Genomic DNA, 14,845 nt, shown 5'->3' on the forward strand with positions numbered 1-14,845 from the left:
TTCATCTTCATCTTCATCTTCATCTTCATCTTCATCTTCATCTTCATTTTCATCTTCATCTTCATCTTCATCTTCATCTTTATCTTTATCTTTATCTTCATCTTCGTCTTCATCTTCATCTTCATCTTCATCTTCATCTTCGTCGTCTTGGTCTTCATCTTTATCTTTTCCTTTATCCTGATCTAAATATGTCCATTCTTTTCTTCATTTACATATTCACCCCCACCATTGTTATTAGGTTAGGTATTTAAATTTTCCTTCCTCTTTGTCTTTATATCTAGGTTTCTTTACTTTTATTTTAATTTCTGTATTTATCACTTTCTTCTTCCCCATACTCAACTTGACCTTCTTCCTTGTTTGAGTCTAATCTATTCATGTACATACATACATGCATTTTATTCCTGAACTGCTGCTTAGCACGTTTCTTTAATTCGCTATCAATATTAAAGCATACATTTAGGGTGCATTTCCGCCCCAACCATGTACATGTATGGCATTGGTATTGGTGTGACTTTTGAATTGATTTTTTCGCTCTATTTTAAACTGATTTGAAATTTTAAAAATTGCCTGCACATCAGCATCAAAATACCTTTCTAATGATATATAATTGTTTATACCTTAGAAGTATAGTTTAGCCGTAAAAGGGGTGTAAAGGAAACATGATTGCCTATTTATATAATGATAAGTTCCAATAACATATCGAGTTTATTAGATTTCAAGTCAAAATTGTTGTCGAGTTTTTGCGACTTGTTAAAAAGTTTGTAATTTTCGTGGATGTTTGTTTTTTGTGAGTGTGGCATAAAATTAAGGGGTGCCCCATACAAAATTTTAGATTCCTGGTGAAACCGGCGGTAAGTCTTTTGTTACTAAAATTAATTTTAAAGTAGTTGGGTCAAATCATCCCAGTCCATCTTTCAAGATATGTAGATTTTTCAGTCATTCATAGTGTTGATAGAATATAATAGAATAGAAATCATTACTTTTCAATCTTAATTTTTATAAAACTAAAAGTGAAGACACCAGAGCAAGTACATACATATGCAGATTTTCCTGCAGGCCATGCGTTCGCTACATCTGAAATGACAATACTTGCTTTATATGAAGCATATGTTTGTAACTAATGTTCATATCTATACATGAATACACACATACTGACAAATACTTTGTCATGGCGAAATGCACTTAGAGTCACTTGCAGTTGTGCAGCGTGCCGGCAAAATGAATGTCAACTGGCAGCACGAACTCTGTAGGAGGAAAAAGCAGCCAGCAGGCAATGCAAGTCAAATGCATGTAACCACCACATATATACGATATTGTATATGTGAATGCGTGTGGTATACTAAAAGCCTTTACCATAAATATCTATGCAATACTAAAATATACTCACATAAGTATATATACATATGTATGTAGTATAACGGCATATCTAGTAATGCCATTTCTTGTGGACGCCAAAGTTGACTGCGCAAAATTATAAATGAACCCAATGCCATGACATTGAAAATATTTGACAGCAACATCCGGAATACCAGCGTTGGTCCGTTGTTTTGCTTGTCACAAAGCCGTTTGGTATTCTGCCCGCCAAAGAGTTGTATGTATACAAACAAATAAATATATATTCGTACATATGCGCATATACTACTAAAATAAAAAACAAAACAATTTTTATATACATAAGTAGTGGAAGTTGGGAGTAAATACTTTGTAAAAACTTTTCCAATTCACTGCCAAAGTGACAGCAATAATTTCAAACTTACACCAGTTTATTTGTGCGGAAAGCCCTCTGGGGATGCTGCTGCAATAAATGGCATACACACTAACAATATGTGAGACTACGAATATGTATATAAAAATGAGTGTAAGTATCTATTTGCTAATACTGGTTTGAAACTTAAATAGGTCCACGTACATTTCTACAAAGTATGTGTAAGTGTACATGTCTACGGGTTGAAGGAAAAAGCAGGATGGCCGAAAAACGAAGATATGATATACGCAGAAGCTTGCTGGTATTTTTTATACATATCTACCTTCCACGACCGTCAAATAGTATAATAAATTTTATCCGATGTTTGTATGTACCCGAAGATGAGAATAAGTTTAAGCTAAACCTTCTTAAGGTTTTCTCGCTTGACACCCATGTTGCTAACTAATACTTCAATTACCGAATTCCTTAATTCAAGTTGAATTTGTCTTTTTGTAGAAGTGGTAACCCTCCCTCTTTTAGTGTAGAAATGAAGTATTTTCGAAGCCATTTCAATTGATACCCATATTACCGAAATTCATTTACCATATAAAATAATTTCATTTTAACTTTTTAAAAAGGTGGCAACCCTCTTCAAAATATTTTTAAACTCCAACCTTCTTTAACTACTTTCGTCTAATAACTATTTTGTTATACTTATTTCAGTTACATAATTGCCTCAATTAAAGTTGAATTTTATTTTTCAACAGGTGGCAACCCTAACGCATGTTTTTAGAAACACAGCATTTTCAATACCATTTAAATTGATACCCATATTATAATAAGTCATGTAAATAATTTAATTGAATATAATTGTTTTTTACTGGTGTTAACTCTTTTCATATTACGTGTTTCCAAAATCTGACCGTCAACAAAAAATCTATCGATGAAAAGCTTTAAGAAACTTGATTTTAGACACGCATATAAATTTCAGTTAACATTTTACTAAATTTAATTAGAGTTAAGATTCCGCGATTTGAACTGCTTTCGCTTGACACCCATATTTACATATTTCTTTTATATAGTTTAATCGAATTTAGTTACTAAAACAGATGGTAAACTTCTTTAAAATATTTTGGTAAGTGAACTTTCTGAAATCTCTTTCGTTTGATACCCATATGGCATAATTTTTATTTTTTTTAAATATTGTCTTAAATAAGTTCTCTTAAATTCTTTGCCATCTTACGCCCGTATTGCGATATTTGATCAGTTTTAATTATGTAATAAAATTTTATTTTTTAAACAGGTGGCAACTCTTTTTATAGCTCCCGTATAGTTGTTCAGGTGAGAGATTTTAAATGATAAAACCATGAAATTTTGTGAAATAATTTACTAACCAATAAAAAGCTTTTGTTGTACAACAACCCAATTTAAATGGCCAAGGACTAGCATTGTCAAAATCATCAATATATACTTACTGTAAATACGTAGAAATCCCAAACAAATGATTAAAAATGTACCAAAATGCTAAATTTAAATTTTCGTTATGTATATTCATGAAAGATATGACAAACCCAGTCGTGTTATGTATAGAGACATAACTATTATAAGAGAAAAGAATAAAAGTCAATCAATAATCACTATATTAAGATAAATGCATTTCGATTCATCTATAATTATTATTCAAGGACTTATTTTATAAAAGTCCTTTTATAATAATTATCAGAGATATAAATATTTTTAAGTCTTCAAATACTTCTATTTAAGACTTATATTATAAGAGTTTTTTCATAAAAATTATCATTAAGATACATTTTTTTAAGTTTTCAAAGACTTTAATTTTAAGACTTATATTATAAATGTTTTTTAATAACAATTATGAGTGCGAAAAAATTTTGTAAGTCTTAAAAGACGGCACTTGTTCAGGAACATTTCAGGATTAGTTGGGGACCAGTTCGGTGTTAGGTGGGGATCAGTTCGGGAATAGTTGGGGGGTAGTTTGGGCCCAGTTGGGGATTGGTTTGGGACCCGTTCGGGATTATATACAAAATGTTTTCGCACTAATAATTATTATCAAAAGACTTTTATAATATAAGTCTCAAAATGACAAAGGCTTTTATTATTAAAAATATTTATCTCAATGATAATTATTATGAAAATACTTCCATATATTAATAATAGTTTTCGATGACTTAAAAGTTTTTTTCACACATAAATATCAGCAAAGACTTTTATAATTCTTGCGAAAAGTTTGATGACTTCTTTAAAACTCCACCATGAAATAATTATTATTTTGGGTCTCTGGTTATGTATTATCGGAGGTGCCCTCGATGTCAAGGAAGGAGCATGGCAAAGTATCTCTACACTCAAAGCCTCCCTCAAATAATAGTAAATAAAGTTCCTGTCAGTTCTTAAACCCCTTTCGCATTCTGTGCACTCTTGTAACCGGTAAATTGTGTTCAACAAAATATTTCCCCGTGAAACATACCAGAATTTCAAAAAAATCTTCATAGCTAAATTGCTGAATATTTTAACTGCATTACCAACGTACCCAGAATCGCAGTGACAAGAACTGGTAAAATTTTTTTTAATAAAATTTTTTCGGTTAAAAACCATCCATAACGTGCCGAATAGACCTGTTAATGTCGAATATAGTATTGCTTTTTCCAAAATCTCAAAAATTTACATTCAAAATAAAAAACTGAACTCTAAAATTTTAACCTAGTTTATGCAAAAAGCCACTGCTTACTAGGTACCACCACTGAAATAGTCGCCATTTCAAACTTACAATATAGCCCAATAACTATAAAAATTTAACTAATTTATGTATGTAGTAGTTATGTGAAATCTATGCATCACAATAGCGTTGTGGTTATTTGTATAACTATTTGTTTGTTGATTTTACCAATACTAATTGAATTTTGCACTAACGCCAAAAATTACATTTGAACAAACTAACAGCGACAAATTAATGAAACATTTCACAATACGAATCGACTGCCAGTGGGTAATGATTACAAATGACGGCAAAAGTAGTTACAAATTACATGGAAAACAAATCCAATGTACATAGTATGTAAATAAATAAAATCAGACCATTTACTCAATGAGAATATTGAAAGGCGCCACACAGACCCAACCGCAAATGGAGCCCATTGAAATTCGGCAATGCGTACAGTGAAAGAGTTAATGTGCGTAGGCATATCAGCAACATAATATAGTACAAAAACGACAACAATAAGCTCATTGATTAAATGCAATTGCACTATTGCAATAGCAACTATTTATTGCTATTGGCATTGCAAGTACACCACTCGTATATTTTTGTACATATGTATGTACCAGGTATGTTGCGAATATTTGCATTCGCATTCGACATTCGCATCAAATGATACGAATATTTTGCGTTGCGAATGTGTACATGGGCTGAGAGTCCACTCTACTATTGCTGAAATGGCTCTAAGTCGGTCTAACTTAAGTCTGTCTAACCTGGGTGCGGACAATAGCCGGCTTTTAGCTTCGGGCGCTAAACGGTTAGGTAGCATGTCAATGGGCCTTCAACAAGTACAGCTAAAAGTTTTATAAGAAACCTAGAAATAATTTTAAATTCCTGCAGAAAAAGCGAAGAAGTGCAATCTAAGTTGAAGGTTTATCTTAAAGAAAAACAAGCTAATCGCGGTGAAAATCCTCTCGTTTGGTAGAAAACTAAACTTAAACGTGACAAATTTCCAGATCTGGCCCACAAATATTTGAGCGCTCTACTCGCCAGCGTTCCAAGTGGACAATTGTTCAGTGCAGCCGGTCTTATAAGAAATCGCCTCATGGGAGAAAAGGAAGCAAAATTACTTTCGCATTCGCGAAGGTGAAAAATATGACATTCTAAACATCCCTAATATGTACATATGTATGTGCTTAAATGCAATTGAACAAAGTCGTCTACAAATGCAAGCGACTACGACAAACAACTGCCACAACAAAATTTAATGTACACAAATGAAATTTATATTAACTTTGAGTAAATATTTGTAATCAAAACATACATACATACATACATAGTGCGCGAAACCAATTCTGGCTGCATCATGTATTTATTCACAGCAACCAGGCAAGCGAATGTGTCAAAATTTTTAGAGCTTAAAATTTCTATAAGTTATATCTAAAGTTATATCAAAAATAGCGTTTTATTATAAACATATTTAACTTTTTTAGAATTTTTTGCTTAGAAAAAGTGAAGTGTTTTTATTTATACATATGTATAATAAATACAGTAAAGATTTCTATGGAAATTGGCTATAACTGTGGTGCATAATTCAGCTTAGGCACTAAAATAACTGCTCCTCTGAGGTTGAAAAAGCGTTGGAGATTCTTGTGTTTAAGATGGCGGCGGGTCCTGCAAATCAAGCATTCTAAAGTGATAAACCATCATGCGAAAACTGCGTTTGTTACCGATTTTCGACCCATATGAATTTGAGTGGACTGAAAATTTGAAATTCAAGAATTTTCATAATGCTTAAAAAATATCAGTACGAAAGATGAAGGTTTTCGGCCAAGTCAATCAAAATTAAAAGTTTTAAAAAATTTTTTTTCTCAGCTTACATCGACCGCAAATGTAATTTTTACAAAAAAAGTTCCTTAAACAAAATTATGCAGGACTAATAGTTTCGAAGATAATTGCAATTTCGGTAAAAAATTGTAGATTCTGTACATTAATATAATATATATGATGGATGATGGAAACTATCGATAATTGCTCATTTTAGAGAAAATTTAATTTCTTTCAAAAAGGTACCTTCATAAAATTATTTGCGATCAATTATTCCTGAAATAATTGCAAATTTTGTAAGAAAGGCGGCATTTCCGTCCATGAGCCAAATATTGGTGGGTGAAAAATAATTAATAAATTATTAATTACACCGTGCTATAGCAAATTTTACACACAAAAAATTTTTTTATTCGCGAAACCATGGCCCAAATACAGTAAAACTGCGTTTTTAGCTTTTCTCTCTGATTTTAGGATTTTTTTGAAGGATTTAGAAATTTGAAAAATATAATTACTTCAAAAAATTACTTAAGAAAATTCAGTGCAATGTTGAAAAACAGTTGACTATCACATTAGAGAGAAAATTCTGTAGAATTAAGACCGATTAAATTTTTTGATGCATAAGGATGATTAGGTATTGAAAATATCCTTTTCACATTTTATCGTTGAATATGCTTGAAATTTTACAATAATTATTTTCGAAATAATTATATGTTAAAGGCTAACATCCACTCGACCACATCCTCGGATTTCGTTCTTCTAACTTTATTCGTCTAAAAAATAAAACTTATAAAAAAGACATTTTCAATACCTATTCATCTTACAATTTTATTTTATTTTTTAATTCTATAGGCTTTCCCTTCCATTTAGTGTCCATATTGTTTTTCTACCTTCAAGTAAATTTTTTAATATAATTTTTGGAATTAGTCATATCTTTGAAAGTACAAAGTCCTTTAAAAAAAAATCCCGACGTGTTTCGAAATTTTTTTGTTTTTGTCGCACGGTGTTATACATATACGGAATACAATTCCTCACAAAAAAGTTCTATTTAATGAAGAAAATACTCTTTTATTAGGCTTTCTTTATTAAAATTTTGGTAAAATTAAAAGTCAAAAATTAATATTTAAAAGTTAATATGCACATTGCTAATGACGGCAGACTAAAACCAATTAGTAATTTTGCTAATAAAAGTTGTTATAATTACCAAAAAAAACTATGACAGCATAACTTCTCTAATCCCTGGGACCAAGAGCAGGGTTAAAAAGCAGTTTTCTTGGCGAATTTGAATATATTTTTTTGGCATCTTTTGGGGATTCACTAGAAAATATGCTATCAAAAGCCACAGAATACTGAGGGCCGGATACTAAGGATTATGCTGCTCTTTCGTTCCGTACCTCTAGCACATTTAAATATAGGTGAGATTCAACTTAAAGGCACTTAATGGTGTCCTGTTAGCATACTACATAGAAACCTGGCTTCTTCTATCTGAAGAGATATACGAAACTCTTTGAGCCGTCTTGAAAGCCTATATCCTTGCGATATAGCTTACACTTTTTGATATTGGATAGTTGTAGTGTTACCTTATTTTAGCGATATCCTATCGGAATATATCGCTCTCATCATCGCTATGCCTTCCGGCGAGCCTTTGAGGTCAATAATTACATAGCTGTTCAGTAGAAAGATCTCGGACCTCGTAGTCGGTTGGGGCAGAAGTTGTGCTCCTTATACCACAGTGACTGTATCGCCTGCATACAAGCTGACTTATAGCACTAAGGGCCGTTTTCTAATGTAAGCAGTAAAGTTGCCTTTACTAACAGGGCAGATAAATTGTTCCTCACTTTAAAGTGTTTTCGTTTTCTTACCTTACCGGTAAAAATTAATTTGTTATCCCACTCCATTTCCGGGAGTGAAACTTCACTATATTCGTCATAAAATTTCAAAGGTTGGCAATGCAACATAAGCAAATATAGAGCAAGAGCATCTGTTAGCAAAAACCAAAACCTTGGTTGAAATATCTAATATATCTGCCTCATGAACCAAAACCAAACCAAAATTTAAAGTTGGGTACAAATTTTAAAGGTTGCATCGGGTGAGCAACAGTTTATCGATTCGAGAAATTAATGCGCTGATGAGAAAACGAAAACTCGTATATAGAGACGATAAAGTGGCCGGTAAACTATAGGTTAGATGAGAAAACGGCCCTAAGTCTGACAATAGTTTTGAGCGTATATTGTTGGCCGTCATATCTGCCGGTTGAATATGCAACGGTGTATAAATAGTGCGCTTCCGGCGGTGAGATTCTAAGTACCCCTGCCATGCTAATCATAGATAATCTACAACACATACACTCTCTACTTTTTTGCTAATGGATTACTTATTTATTGCTGTCCATAAGACCAGTAGCCACGGAATATTATCATTCTGAAGATTGCCGTGAGAATTCAATAGGAGAGGTTATACCCTTCTTTGGTTGTCCAAAGATTTATCCCATATAGTGTTCGCCTCAACAGTGAGCTGAGTGTGGACAAATACATTATTTTGTACTATGACAAAGACAAAGTAGGCGTAGGTTGTTAGCTCAGCAGGGCCTCCTTCCATTTTACTGAGTATCATATCGACCACCGGCGACTGGATTACGAAATGTACCCTCGCGCGGTTTGTTCCAACTTTGGTTCATTGGGCATACCAAATATATGTAAAAACATACGCACACTTATAGCATTTCATGAACTATGTATGTACGTAAATTGGCGGTGAAATTGAGCTGGCATTGTACGAGTATTTGTTAATGCGTCGCATTGATTACGGTGTAGGTATCGCTGCCACCTCAACAAATGTTGCGTATACGCACTGCCGTACACGAGTAAATTCAATAAGAAAACAAACAAAGACGTAAACTTTGCAGCAAATGGTGCTGAGCCATTTCAATTCATTGAGGTTGCATACTCGGCTGTATTTGTTGATGGCCAGCGGCAGTGGTGAGTGGCCAACGGCCGTCCGTGATCGAATGGTGCATATATGAATGTATATGCGCAATTTTGGTAAGCACAAAATTAACGGTACACATTTCACATTGATCCCCGTATTTGTGTTTCATCAGCGGACCACTAAAATTTTCACACATCGCACGCCTCGAGTGAATTTGCCTGTTGCTATTGATTTTGAACTTATTTTTTCTTTTTTAATTAATTGCATGGTTTGAGGTGCTTTTTGTGTAATTGCGTCGCTTATTTATTTAACAGTTTTCTAAAATATGCAATGCTGCATTTGAATATTGCACAGCTCGCAAAATTTTAAAGAATTATGATGACGAAACACTTAAGTAAAATTTTTTTAGGATTTTACCCCAGACTAACAATTAGACCCTTGATGGCGATACAAAAAATTGCTGAAGTGTCTTTTGTAAGCATTCTTTGATGTAAGTTTCTGTGTTAATATTTAGTGCCTGTAGTTACTTAAATTTTATCCCTCATGCCATACCTGTAGATGGCCTGCCAACGAGAAATTTTTTGGGAAACTTCGTCCTTTTTTGTCTTTCTCATATTTTGAGAAAAAAAAATTCAACGAATTTACTAATTGCTTACGCGAAAATGACAAATCGTAGCGTAGTAATCTTAGTGAAATTAAATACAGGATTTCTTCCTCTACAATATAGTATTTTTATCTTCTTGATTTGACTCGACGAAGTCAGCGTTCTTGGCATTGAGCTGAACAAAGCTTCCTGGTTTTTTATACATTTGAAAACTAAAAAAAAGTTCCCATTGTTATCCCATTATCAGACCATGCTTATATGGCGGAATGGGTGATAGTTTTTTTTAAAACAACATCTTTAGGAAAATCGTTTAGTACCTGTTTTCTTGGTTGTCAACATTTTAATATTAAATGTTTGAAAAATTCATAGAATTTGTATAGAAATACGAGTGTGAAAATTTTTTCGATTTTACATTCCATTACATTTTTCGCAAAGCATTAAAAATTCATTTTGTTTTTTCAAATCTTGATATCTCGAAAACGGCTCAATCGGTACTAAAACATAAAAAATTATGAAAAAACCGTAGATGCAATAGCCAAATGCTGTTCGAATTTGGCCGCAAAAAAAGTAAAAGTATCTTCTTTCAAAACCAAAGAGATTTCCGAATCGATTAGTCCACAATTTTTGTTTATTGCTTAATGCTAGAGAAAATAATGGCGACAAGAAAATATAAAATACAAAGTTCAATTACAATGCAGTTGTAGAATGAGTAGCTTATTGTTACTCATACGACATGTTGTACCGGCAGGTTTTGCAGGCGATATTTCCGCTGATGCAATGCTTTGCTTGCTAGTGCCAGCTTAGTTTGTATGGAATGATAAATGAGAGTGTCTATTTACGCTTTTAATATTTGCTACAACCTCAACGATTTGCAAAGTCATTTTGCAATTGCTTTCTGCGTCTCAAAGTAGCGATTTTTTTTTTTAAAACTTAGTATGTATGTATGCATGATACGGTGTTATACACGATATTTTTTATCATCATAAAAAAGTACACAACAACACCACCAGCAAACATTAGCAGGCTTGTACGTAAGTCATTTACAGCATCAATGCAAATTTTCCATCAATTCTTGCTATTTCCTCTCTTTTTAACTTACTTTGGATCTTCCTTAATGCACTGCCACTAGCAAGACTTGCGTAACATGCCAGAAACATGCGGATCTACTGCTTACAAAAACACAAACTGCACGCTGCAATATGATATAAACTTATGCAAATGCATCAGTTTTTTGTTTTTTTTTCTGTTTGCTTTTATTTTCAGTTCAATGGAGTTGTTTTTAATTTTAAGATTGATGACTGCTGCTGACAGCGACTGCCGGCTTGTTTGTTCTTGCGAACCATTTATTGAATGCTCTTGTGCAAGAGACGATGAAGTGTTTTCTAGGGCAAAGGCCTGTGCTGGTGCAGCCATACATACATATGTATGTATGTATGTATGTATGTATTTGCATCAACTTAAAATTGGAAATATGTTTTCGCTTATGTACCAGCACTGTAAAATGGATGCTTTCTTTTTTTAACGTCTCACTGAAAATTAAACACAGCTAGAAGCTTGTAAATCAAGTATCAGAAAAAACGCATTCCACAAATATTTTCTCTTTACGTGGTATTAAATTTTCCATAAGTAAATGTCAATATTGAAATAATTTTTTTTTTGGTTTAAACTCGACGGTGATAATTCTTAGTAAGAAAAGAACAAATGGTATTCGGAAAAGAATATATTAGTGCTATTTTCCTTCTTCTGCTGAAAGTCGAGAGATCTAAACCCTCCTTTCGGAAGCTCGTTAAAATGTTTCTTTCTGGGCCCAATAGTGCACATAGATATGGAGGATGGCATCTATAGAATGACTGCAGCTGGCTAACAGCTTCCGATATATTGATAACGGTGTTTAAAATGTAAGTCTTTGCAGTACTTAAAGTAGACTGAATAAATGGCGAAAGGTGGCTTAAATATATAAATGGGGTCTGATGGTTTGGCAATCAGCGACCGACTGTTTACTTGTTGTTACTTGCAAAATAATCAAGTGTTTGCAGAAAAGGTGAGAAAATCTGTTGGCGAAATTCACTCTCGGACAGAAGAAAAGTCAGCGACGACCCCTTGGAGAACTGATTTCACAGTCCGACATGAAAATTTTATCTGATCTTTCACACCATTTTTTTTAAATAGATACAACCGTAGAGATAAAGGTAGAGAAAAAGCGAAGATAAAACTGATGAATGAAATATGTCATGTTATGTTGTGGGGTTATGGTATTCTATGCTAAGCTATGTTAGGTCATTTTAAATCACCCCGCCTCATCTTAGCTCACCTTAACTTATCTAATCTTACCTCATCTGCTTTTGCTTAAGGTTATATTTCTGCCTTTTTCTATCTAGATCTTTACCTCTACCCCTGTTCGTTCTAATTACATTTATGCCATTCTGTTTTCCTTTATCTTTATTATTATCTTTATACTCTATCGATAGTAACATCCAACAAAATATCGATAACAAAACCGATAAAAATATCTATAACACAAACGAGGACGAATTCCATAAAAAATTTCGATAGCACAATCGATTGGAAAAACGATAAAATTATCGATAACAAAATAAATAAAATATCGATAACAAAATCGGTAAATAATCGATAACAAAATCGATAAATAAACGATAAACAAATCGATAACAAAAATCGATTAGAAAATTGATAAAAATAACGATAACAAAATCGGTAAGTAATTGATAACAAAATCGACAAGTTATCGATAGAAAAATCGATAAATAATCGATAAAAAATTGATAAAAAAACGATACATAATCGATAACAAAATCGATAAATAGTCGATAACAATGTCCATAAAAATTTATCAAAATAGCGATAACAAAATCGATATCAAAACCGATAAAAACATCGACTGATATATCGATAAGTCCCGAGAATACCGAAAATCTCTAAAATCCCGAAATAGTTCCCTGATTGAGGGAAACCAATAATTGGATTAAAAGAAAAATAGGAATAAGTTTTAATTCATCATTTCATCAATTTTGAATGACGAATAAATTTTTATTTTTCATTCAAGTACTTGCGAATGATGAAACTGCTGCATTAGATTTAATTGGCAAAAGCATTTCGTATATCCTGAGATATAATTTGTATCCCAGAATTTACAAGAAAGGCAAGTATCGAGACTAGCTTTGATAATGATAACAATCTGAGTAAAAGAATCACAACTAGCAGAATAATTCAATACTATTCTGTGCAACAGATTGAGGGGCAAAAGCTGCGACATTTGACAGCACAAAGTTAAGGACAAAAGCCAGTCAATAATATATAATCAGCCTAAGAAATACCGACCTCTATAGTAGAGGTTCAATTAAGCAATTTCTGCCGAACGAGCATAACTGAATCCAATTAAAAGTAATCACATATAAAACAATAGTTACAGCGGAAATGTCACGTTCGTGCATGCAAAAAAGTTAAGCGCACTTTTTTAACATGCATCGCAAAAGTTACTGACAGTTAGAGGAAAACTAAAATTAAACGGGCTAAAATTTCACAATCACCACTCCACATAATTCACTATATTTATTTAAATTTTCACAACTAACTGTTCGAGTTTTCATAATAGGCAACTTTTTTTCGTTATACAATTACTGCATTTTGTTATAAAACTAAATAAACCCACATCATTTGCGATGCTACCCATCTGTCAAATGCCAGTGACGAGAAGAGAATAACCCACAGCACAAAGCAAAAAAGTAAAAAATTTAATCACACTTAACACTCAGGAGATTTTTTGCCACTCTAAGTGTGCACTCTTCAAGCGCGCATTCAAACCACAATCACAGACTGCTTCGCCTCGGCCGTCGTCCGTCGTCTATCAGCAGCTGCATGCAGCAACACAAGCAATTTCACAGCTGCCAAACTTCAAATTATAATTAAAATGCTTGCAGCTGTGAAAGAAAAACAACAGCGCACCGATGACAGCAATCGCACTGGAACAGCAACAATGTGATGGCCGTGATGGTGGTAATGGCGGTTGGCAGGCGAGAGAAATATGCAACGCCGCAGTTAACGTCATTTTCCGGTTGCTCATACGCCAGCGCTTACAAAACAACAAAAAGAAAAGAAAGAAACAACACTAAATGTGGTACACAGTAGCGTTGGTCTACACAGCTCCCACGCGAATAACATTGTATGTATGTATGTAAGTAGTTGAGTCGCAACTCGGCGTTGCAGCACAGCGCAGCGAATAAAAGATATGAAATTTGTCGCCACAATGCCATCGTTGCAACGACAGTTAGTTTGCTTGTAGTCCCTTTGTGCTCATTGTATTTTCTGCTCTTATTATGACAAGCCCTTTTGCTATTCTATGATCGCACTTCAAACCCCTTGAAATACATAGTTATGTTTGAATAGAAAGAAAATATTTTCATTGTGATTTAATATTTATACTTGAATTATTGCCAAGAATGCAATTATTATACTCTAGGCATATTATATGAGAATTGTTGAGCCGTCTTTTTTAGGTTAGGTTATGTTGTTTTTTTTCGGTATTTTTAGTAAAATTTTAAAATCGTCGAAGCATAGAGTAAATCCTATTTCCAAGTCCAAAACGAGTGAGGATTTCGTATGAAATGTTTTTTTTTTAAAACTGAATAAAAATTTTTACTAATTCTGTTTTGAAAAAAATCTAGAGCTTTTTTTACAATGCTACCGCTGTTTAGTGGTTCAATACCGGAATTTACTGTTCATAATCCACTGTCAATCAATAATCTATATTTCACCAATTTGATAATATTTTTTATAAAATGTTTTTTTCTTTGTATAACTGAATAAAATTTCTTACTAATTCTGTTTTGAATGAATCAAGAATTTTTTTTACAATGCTAGCGCTACAAAGTGGTTCAATACTCAATATTTCAACCAATTTGATATTTTAAGTTTAATGAAAAAGTTAGCAACAGACCAGTTGAGCTCGATTTTTTTTTAAATTTTTATTTGTACATATTAAATTTTTTATTACAACGTGCTTAAAAAGTAGCAATGTAACGTATTGAAAACTTGTTAAAAACCACTGTAGGGTTACCTAAAAACCAATAAAAAA

This window comes from Rhagoletis pomonella, unplaced genomic scaffold (assembly GCF_013731165.1).
Source record: "Rhagoletis pomonella isolate Grant_MI unplaced genomic scaffold, Rhpom_1.0 Rhpom_scaffold_00010, whole genome shotgun sequence".
Lineage (NCBI taxonomy): Eukaryota > Metazoa > Arthropoda > Insecta > Diptera > Tephritidae > Rhagoletis > Rhagoletis pomonella.